The 10,113-nt window shown below is 43.1% G+C and overlaps 1 long non-coding RNA gene across 1 annotated transcript; it reads right to left on the bottom strand.

The window, feature by feature from the left end:
* Positions 1-2,554: 2,554 nt before the first annotated feature.
* Positions 2,555-10,045, bottom strand: LOC125940460 (uncharacterized). Its single transcript, XR_007463678.1, has 3 exons — positions 9,774-10,045; positions 2,779-2,844; positions 2,555-2,703 (listed from the first exon to the last, which is right to left on the bottom strand). It is a non-coding gene; the product is annotated as an uncharacterized LOC125940460 (long non-coding RNA).
* Between the last annotated feature and the right edge of the window lie 68 nt (positions 10,046-10,113).

Below are 10,113 nucleotides of genomic sequence, written 5' to 3'. Positions count from 1 at the left end.
GCATCCGAAAATAAAAACGTGCTTAACAGTTTTTGCCCTTGCTGTTCTTATCCTGTCATTTATTGATCTTGCGTCTATACGGGTTCTTTCAATTTGTTGTCATGAATCGTCGACTAGCGCACCAGACAAAGTTCAAAAAACAGAAGTGAGGTATTTATGTCAGTGAATGAAGGGGAAAAAACGTTTGTTTATATTCGGACTACCAACGAGAGAAGAAACCAAGTTCAGCCTTCTAAGATCAAAAGTAACAAAAAAAAATGCTCAATCGTGGTAACATTTCCAGGAAAAGCAGCAGATGCCTTCAATCCTGTTCTGAAGCAACATTCACCAGGGTCACGGGCTTCTGCGGCCGTACGGGAGCCGCCAGTTCATGTGGAGTTATGTACAACGTGTGCCCATGGTATGTTACGAAATGTTTCTCAATACAGGCTGTGTTCTGCTCTATTTTAAAGTGTACTGCAAAAAATTGCTTCCCAGAAACATTTTTGTAGTACCGCAATGAACATCGTTTCTTGGCGTGTGCTCACAACGTTTAAAATTGAGTTGCATTAAGGTAGTTAGGAATATATAATTTTCCTATCACGCTATCAATCGGAACATGGAGATGGTACATGAAAAAGAAAAGTACGTGCAGATGTAATTTTCAGTGGATTTCATGTTCCTTACACTGTATCAAATGGATCGAAGTGCTGCGTACGCTACCATATGCAACCAGGCGTGCGGAAAATCATGTTTTGCGTAAATGTAGCTGGGGGCGCAGGTTTCACAAAAAAGAAAAACTGTTACCCGTTGAAGAATAGAAGGTTACCAGACGTACATTCGCTTTCACGACCCTTCTATACGACAAGTTCTTAGCATCATCAGTGCAGCTAGGCATCTTATTTATAGTAACATCGTGATGCGCCTAGAGGCCCTCAGCAAGAACCTGCCTGTTCGTATCATTTTTTTTTGTTTTATTGCGCCCTCAAAAATAGAACCCGACGGGCAAAGTTCAAAGCTGCACCTGGGAGCATCGTTGCAGTATGGCCTAGTAAGTGCGCCTAGATTAAAGGTAAGAGAGATTGGAGATTAGACTCATGAAACATCCGTTTGCCGACCAGATGTAAGTTCTGCGAGCTGCTTGAAATAGCGGTCGGGCCAAACAATACTGAGAATGCACGGTGCGATCATTCTTGGAGAAGAACGATAAAAATACATATGAACGATGCGGTGCTAAGAATTCTCTCGCGCCGTTAAAGTGTAACCTCAAAATGTCCTTGGCGCCACCTGGAGAGTCAGAGGTCTGTGGACCTTGCAGGCGGAGGCTTGGATATCGACTACAAGTTCGACTGACTACGTGAGAAGCAGGAACAATCGACAAAGGTAGTTCTCCGGTAGGTACACTCATCAGCCTGCTTGCACTAAAAATGCAACACTATACTAGAAGAAAATGAGAAATATCGTTACGAAAGCTATTGTATAACCGCAGTGCGTTCCATGGCACTGTCGACGCTGTTCGGAAAAACAACGCCTGAATATTGTTCGGCAACGCTCAGTTTTCACGAGGAACAATGCGCTGAAAACACTGTGACTTGTTTCGTGGCGTCTAACATGCGCAGCATCGGCAGACGCATTTTCTGCACCTGTGCTTTGGGACAATTTAGGCTGACTACCTGTACCCACCTTTTCTGAGAATACACATTCTGCCTCTAGTGCTATGCAACAATCGTTAGCCGTCGTATTATGACGTCACTCTGACAAAACGAATACCACGAGAAACCTATTTTAATAAAATTTTGCTTGAAACCTGAACTATCAGATAAGCTATGCTTTAAAGACATTACTGTTGTTTATTATTTGTGACAGTGTGATTGAATTTGTGGTACCTACGGAAAATTACTTCTCAATTAGCTGTTTAGAGCAATTTATTTGTTGCAGTAAAAGGTAGTCGCTTTTTTTTGCCTTATATAGTTTCATGTAGGTTGAAACGAGCCTACGTACCTCACCGAATCGGTTGCGATCGACGTTTACAAGGAACATAATACGGTGACAAAACTACTTAATATCATCCGTTTACACCGGAAGACTTCATTTTACTGACATATTTTCCTAACTAAAAATTCGAATGAAGTCTCTGGTCCTATTTATGTTCCGACCTAACAACCCCGAATATAACCCCTTGTTTGATCCTGAGTAGTAAAAATAAATCACCGATTTAACCAACCTAGCCGATATACCCCGTGAAAAATACTTCACTTAACGCTCTTCAAGAAGAGCTAAGAGAAGCGGCAGACTGACAGTAAACATCATCCTGAGTCCACCAGCGTGCCCACTGTTATTGTCATGCAACCTAAGTTCTAATGACTGCAAATACATTTTCTACTGTTGATTATGTCATGTGGAAATATATATATATATATATATATATATATATATATATATATATAGTAGTAGTAACTGGATTTTTCAATGGGCCAAGCGTATTTAGGAAAGTCAGAAGCACAACTTCGCGGTTATCTTAGGTTTAATATTTTCCCAACAGTTTCGGTCGGTGGACCGTTATATATATATATATATATATATATATAACGCAACTGATGGTGCCCTCCTTCGTACCACCATCAGTTGCACTTCGATCTTCGAAGAGGCAGGACGCGTGTCGAGTGACCGGCTGAACAACACTTTGAAATGAGGTGAACGTGGTTTAAATCGTAGTCCCGGGTCCTAAATGAGTTGGTGCGTTATGATATCTCATTCCTCTCGCATTTACCAATAAAAAGTAACAGCATTTCTTTAAACATGTTCTATTTTCGTAACTGTTAATGCAGTCTTCGCATTACCTCGCCGGAATCACCACGGAAAAGTCTACGTATATTAACATATTATATATCTCACTGAAGCACCGTATTAATGCTGAAAATTTTATTCATGAAGCGAGGTCTATTATACGTGCTTTCATTACGCAATATTACGAGGAAGATGTGTTCATCAAACAAAAGAAATACAACAAAATTGTAAGTTTTTCTAAAAACAAAAACGGAACGTTGTCTGTGCTGCATGGGCTGCTGTAATTTGAGGCTGTAAAAAGAGCGCCGCCCATCATCGTCTTTAATATATACAGGGTGTTTCATTTAAGCTGCACCAAATTTTAAAAATTGCCTGTGGCAGATAGCACAATTATAATCATTGATCTAAACTACTCGATGAGGCGGCCATTACTTCCACGAGAAATCAAAACGCCTAATTGAATAATTAACATAATTACGCTAGTTAACTTTTTTAATTAATGATTTTACGGCACATCTTTCAATCTACGAATTATAGCCACTGAGTTCGCAAGGCGTATCCACTTGGAACGAATTCTCAGGACTGAACCAGTTTCGAGATATTAATTTTTAACGTGTCTGGCGAAATGTATGGGCGTTCCAGTTAACTTTTTGAGGAAAACGCTGTTTTATGCATCGAAGCACAAAGTTAACTGGAACGCCCATGCATTTCGTCGGACACATTGAAAATTAATATCTGGAAACTGGTTCAGTCCTGAGAATTCGTTCCAAGTGGATACGCCTTGCGAACTCAGCGGCTATAATTCCTAGATTGAAAGATGTGCCGTAAAATCATTAATTAAAAAGTTAATTAGCGTAAATATGTTAATTATTCAAATAGACGTTTTGATTTCTCGTGGAAGTAATGGCCGCCTCATCGAGTAGTTTAGATCAAGGATTATAATTGTGCTGTCTGCCACAGGCAATTTTTTAAAATTTGGTGCAGCTAAGATGAAACACCCTGTATTTAAAGACTGGGCATTGTGGGCTGATCCCTAAGGCTGTGCAGTCTAACAAAACGTCTCAAATCGTCAGCTGCCATGAAGGAAGCATCCGAGAATGCGGCACGCCACGCACTTGCCAAACGTCTCAATTAGTTAGGTGCATTTGACACGAGTGAAGCGTGCGTGCACTCAAGACCTAAAAGACACTGAAAAAAAAAAGTCCGCCGATTACGATACAACCTAATGCGTACTTTGAGCGCATCTGTGTACGTGTTTTTATATCGCGATGTCTTGAGGCAAATATTTTAGACCGAAAACACCGCACCGACTAGGAATATGCCAGTGGCATCAGCGCCTTCGCAGAGTGAGGGGCAGTATGGGAAGGCTTGCGTGATGAGCGGCATTGGGAGCTGTGGAAGACGACGACGAGCGCGCGAGCAGTGGCATAAGCGCGTTCGCGCGGTTACGCCGCGGGACGCCGACGCTCAATCTAACAGCGGGCGCCGAAGAAATGCGCTCTAAAAAGGTCGCGGCCACACAGGTGTAGAAACGGTGCTGAGGCTGGAAACATTTTTTTATTGAAGATGCTGGAGACAAGGCGAGACTGGAACCTATCTACCGGAAGCAAAGTGCTTCAATTGAGGTAAATAATGTTTGTCATTAAAATAAGGGGATAATGCCTAAACGGAGAGACAGTGCCATACTAAGAACGTAATGCTTATTTTGCAACGTAATGCGCTTGGAATAACTCAGTATGCGTACAATAAGACCCCCAAGAACAAAGGTGTATTCAGTATGTTAGACGATCAAATCTGTTTTCATTGCCAAGTACGAATATAGTGATTACCGACATGGCCTTAAGGAAGAACCATTGTCATGGTTCAGGGTTACGATGCCGTCAAGCTACTTCTCATTATGCCAGCACTCCTACCATGGAATGATCTCCCGCGTGTTCACACCAAGCCGATCACTAAGCGCATGCCCTTACAAGCCTATCAGGCCCACCGAAAACACATGAAAGTGCTCTGGCAGAACTTCTCTTTCCAAAGATACGTTCATTTCTTACACCGATGCAAGTTTTCTCAACAGATACGCTACTATTTCAGTACGGTGTGGCCATACCAACCTTACCGGGGCCTTCACACAGGTGTCAGACTACAAACAAGCACAGATTGCCGCCATAGTAGAAGCGATCATGCCGCTTACCCACCCAATTCCCAACGTCATAATTAGATTCAACAGCCAGGATGAATGCAGAGCTTTCCAAATCTATGAACTTTCATACGACCTCCTCTAATAACCACAAGCATATCCGTACAAACACCGAAACGTCAGTCTCTTAGTCGAATCTCTACCTGGCCACTGGGAAAATGGAAGGAATAATCGAGCTCACGAGTTCTCCCGTGGTGAAGTTAATCCAGGACTTCACAGCTCCGCGGGATCTCTTAGCGCGAGAGCTATGTGAAAGTCTTACCGAAAAACCAAGTACTTATCTACAGAACCCTTTGGCTTCCCCATCCTTCATCTTCAACAGAGTGGAGCAACACTTAGCCAGATAGTGCAAACTTCCTCGCTTCCCACGGCTCACTTAACACAAAATGTGCAAGATCTTTTGGAAGGCCTCGCTGCCATCACTGCCTCTATTGAGATAGCCCTTATCACAACACAGATCATCGCATGTGGGCTTGCTCACACTAACAATACACGCTACACTACACTCCACCCTCTCAATGCGACCCCATTGCTGGAGCGAACGGATCGCTCCCGCTGAGAGCTTACGACGAGCTTAGTGGAGTCTTCTGGTACAGCACATAAGAAAGACTCTTGATTCGGAAGACCCCAACAACATGTAAACTCCAGACATGAAGCAAAATAAATGTTTTTCTCTCTCTCTCTTTGCCGATATATACTCTTCTTTCATGGTCACTTAGGTCAAGGCCGTACACTTGAAAATGTGCTCGAGTCAACCATCACTGTATCTAAGGCACTCGGCGACCACCAGCTCTACGGTAGCACAGATTGGTCTAAAAATGATATAGCACTCATCTCTCTTTTTTATATTTTTCCCCTTCACGCACATTAAAAATCCTGTGGGGCCAAAATTCCCCCTTTCTAAGAGAGAACGAATGATTCCTCAGGCAGAGGTACGCAAGTATATTCTCGACAGGACCCGAAACTTGAACGTATTCCCTGTGTTCACTTTCTAAAGATTGAAAACTGCTCGGAAAAAGAAGCAGATGAAAGTATTTTTAGTCAATTGCAACTGTAGGACGAGCTTGAGGCGGATCGGCAACATGGCTGGCTAAACTAGGTTTGGCAGCGGTGTCGATTAAGTTTCTGAAGTCCTGCCAACGAATGTGTGTCGTTTTAGCAGGCTTCAAGGAGGAGAATGAAATTTCCACAAACACAAGTGCCGTCGCAACTCAGAGGTGTACGGCCAGGTGACTGCATTGACCAGCCAATTTATTTCGTATTCGATTTTTCCGTCAATGTATCCCGTCCCAATTGAGTAAACGTAATGTTTTCTTTTGCTGCCTTAGGTTAAAATTGTTAACTGAAATCTATCAATTCCTAACGAAATATATTACTAGCTGAACCTAGCAAAATCTCTCGGTTCGCCTAAAGAAGGCGCGCTTTTTTTTCGTGCAAGTTCCGTGCTCATCTATTCGTTCGGGGCCATTCAACCATTTCTTCAAGGCAGTACGTTGCATGTATAACTTGTTTTTTATGTAATTGATCAATAATTGTATAGCGATGAACTCTTGCGATGAAGGCTCAATACAGTGCATTAGAAATAGAGCCCTGAAGTGGTCTTGCCTACCTGAATAGTTGAAACTTTTTTCCACATCATTTGCCTTCTCTACACCGATAGCGTTCATTATGTCTTGGGCCTTCTCTTTCTACAACTCTCCATGATTTTTCCTACGGCACGTAATACAAATCCGGCTTTTCTTGTGCTCCAAATTAAACCGGAGTCACCAAACGGCGTGCCTCATAATCAAATCATGGATTTGGACCATAGCACTCCAGTAATTTATATTAAAAATTTTCTTATACCAGGCCCAAACAGGTGCGGACACTCAGATTTCATCGCACGCACCCACCATGTGGCCGGTGTTGCTTTAAATCGTCTAGACAGAAACGTGAGTGGAGGGGGCTTATTTTTAGCCGGGCGCCAAGTTTTCCGCTTTGTTTTCTAACTTTTTTTCGCTCCCATAGTATACGCAATGAATGGCCGCGGTCACGTAAGCTGTCCTCCTCCTCTGAGTATCCAAAGCGGACGCTCTTACGAAACTTGTAGCAGAGCGTTTTTCAGAATTAAGAAGAGCAACGTAAACGCCGCCACAGCTCTTCTCTATTCCCCTCAGTCTGACTCGCACGCGCACTTGTTTCGCGAGCATGGGGAACGTCAACAAGGCGTAAAGGCCCATCAGCCTTCCCGCCTTTGGCACGTCAGCGGTCTCGGCACGCCGCCGAGTCCGTTCCATGCCGCCTACGACAAGTCTAGCTGTAAACTCGATAGTACGGTGCACTGTTATGGAGGCTGTGGCCGCGTCTTATCAAACCGGAAGAGGGAGAGAGAGGCAGCCAACTTACGCGAGACATTATGGGTGTTGCGGCTTCCGGCCGTTACGTAAATAGTTGAAAGAGCAGTTCCGTTTCGTTCACTCGTTCGCGCTACGTTCCATGGTTGCACGATCGCTGTGGTGCTCTGCGGGTGATAATGAAGCCTCGGTTTTGTTCTTTGTCAAGACTGCCATGAAGATCGGCCAAAACGACCTTGCACACCGGCTTTGGTGCACCTTTTTTTAACCGCTGGGGGTCAGAATTGTTACGGAGCCCACCACTAAAACCTCTCGCATAGTTTAATTGTCGATTTGATCGTTTTTTTTTTGTTCTGTGAGACTCGAAACGTTGGCAACTTTCGCAGGCAGCTTTCGGAGTTGCAGCGCAGGCACATTAGTCTGTTCGTACGAAAGGTCTATTGAAGTGAACTTCCTACTTCATCGTCTTTCTACGCACTAACATATTAAACTGCACGTGTTTCGTTGGATGTAGGACAATTTAAAATACTTGGTTACAGTGGCGTGATTACGAATGTATACGTGCATGGAGGTACAACAACCCTTTCTAAGGCATAAATACAACCCCTTAATTCTGTATTCTGTGTAGTATTCCAGGAAATTAATGGTTCTCCAGCTAGGTTCATTCCACTGTGCGCGATGCATACTAAGGTACACATTGCAAAGAAATCCGAGTGTTTTAGACGTGACATGCAGGGCTAAATGGTCTGCATTGAGCTGTAAAAACACGCTTTAAGGACTAACCCAGAAGGAAGCGCCTCCGAGCATGCCACGTATCGCCGATTACACTGGCATCTACATAGTGTGACCGCTATGTCTTCATGGCAACTCTTATCACTGTGGCAGTCGACAAAACAGATAATTACTGGGATTGCCAAAAATAATATATGTATATATATATATCATGCTTCTCAACCTCGTATGTTCATTCGAAATGAAAACAGCATAAAGAGCTTGTGAGCAATATTTCGCGTATGAATTACGAAGTGCATCTCATAAAGCTTATGCACATCCGGTACAAGCCGAGCACAACGCTAACAAGAAATCTTGCAAATTTTTCCGGAAGTCTGCTCAGCGCATTAGGTCTTTCTCAGGAGCCTTCCTTAGCACACCTGCAATTATTATTAACTCTTTCTGTCATACATGTAGATACAAGAATTATTCTCGACCGCCATTCCAATGGAGTTTAATTTGACCAGAACAAAAAAGCACAAGTACAGAAAGACCGCAATAGCCATGTGAAGGTCATTCAAATGAACGTGTTTGACGGAACTAGAACCCAGCCTTAAAAATAGAACGGTACGCTTTAAATGAACGAGACCCCCGGTGTATCGTTCTCAGTCGTCCTGACTGGCCGAGGCTAATCTTTCAAGTGCCATTAGTCTGGTATTTATTTAGGTTTATTTATGTAAAATTGTAAATGTTCCTTTTAGGACATAGGTTGTAGTTGAAAAGTTTGAAGAAAGGTTGATGAAAGTTGTGGTTGGTAGTGTAAAAAGCTGGACAGCGTTCGGAGAAACACCGAATGAAATTGTTTTGCTACTGTGTCTTTTGCCCGGGTATTTTTACTTGTCTCAGGAGAAAGCTCATACACTAAGAAAAAAATGGCAGAACTGCCCTTTGCGCGCAAGGCTCTCTGTCATTTGCTGAATGAATGATGGACGCGTGCTGGTGGTTAAAGCAGTGTGCTTTCATTCGTGTTCTGCGTGAGAATCTCGCCAATTATTTATGATTGTGCTGGATTTCGATCTTCAAGACGAATGTGCTAATTTACGCTTGACGCTTTGGCCACTTCCTTGCCTTTATAACGTGCATGCGGACATAGGTATTTCGCAACCTTATTGCAAGTGCTGCTATCCAGAACCACAAGAGAGCAGTTGCGCTAGTTTATATGCTTCGTGGGCTGTCTTCAGTGCCCATAAAAAACATCCACCTTCATTCGTGCGCTCACTATTAGCATATACAATACCCAACAATATACCATTGGTCTCGTTCACCTAAGGCGCACCCAGTCTATATTGAAAGTATAATTCTAGTTGCCTGAAACACCCTAAATATAACTCAAGCGAAAGGAAAGGTCAGTGCGACTTTAACATTGCGCCCCTTTTGAAAACGGTACGTCAGAACGAGAAGAAAGCTAAACACGAATACATTTTGCATTTCTTTCAATTGATCGGTGCATTGCACTTTGCTGAGAAATTTCAGGGCTCTAATGTAAACCAAGCATCTATTCAACACGCAGAGACTAACTTCAAGCAAAAAATGGGCCGTATGGAAAAAGAAGTCAACAGTAAAACGTCATCATTATGCTTTGATGTGTCATTACTTTCGAAGCAATTCCACCGTTAGGACAAAATAAAAATAAAATAAAAAGACGTACATATCTTATATGTAGAGACGTTAATCGGAACGTAATCGACAGCATAATGATAACGTCCTACCATTTCTTAGGCGCTGACCCACATTGTCACACTAAACATCGGCCGTTGACGACTGCGTATAATAACTCGTCTAACTTCGTAAGCAATGTGGCAGTCTGCGGCGGGACGGCGCCAAAAAGAAAGAAAGGAAAAAAAAAAGATTATTTCACTGCCACGGCCCCCATGAACGCAGACGCGAGTCAACGAATAAATAAAAATGAAATGCACTGGCAAAGGAAGGAGCGAAAAGGTGCAAGATTCCGAGAGAAGCACAAACACGAGGCGATATAGCCTCCCCTTGCCCCTCTTCGGCACCTTTCTCGTGCAGCTTGCGACATTGGCATTGTGCTGCCAAGACGGG

The sequence above is a fragment of the Dermacentor silvarum genome, chromosome 9, assembly GCF_013339745.2.
Source record: "Dermacentor silvarum isolate Dsil-2018 chromosome 9, BIME_Dsil_1.4, whole genome shotgun sequence".
Classification (NCBI taxonomy): domain Eukaryota; kingdom Metazoa; phylum Arthropoda; class Arachnida; order Ixodida; family Ixodidae; genus Dermacentor; species Dermacentor silvarum.
The sequence above is the reverse complement of the archived record's forward strand: the minus strand, read 5'-3'. Positions and strand labels throughout refer to the sequence as shown.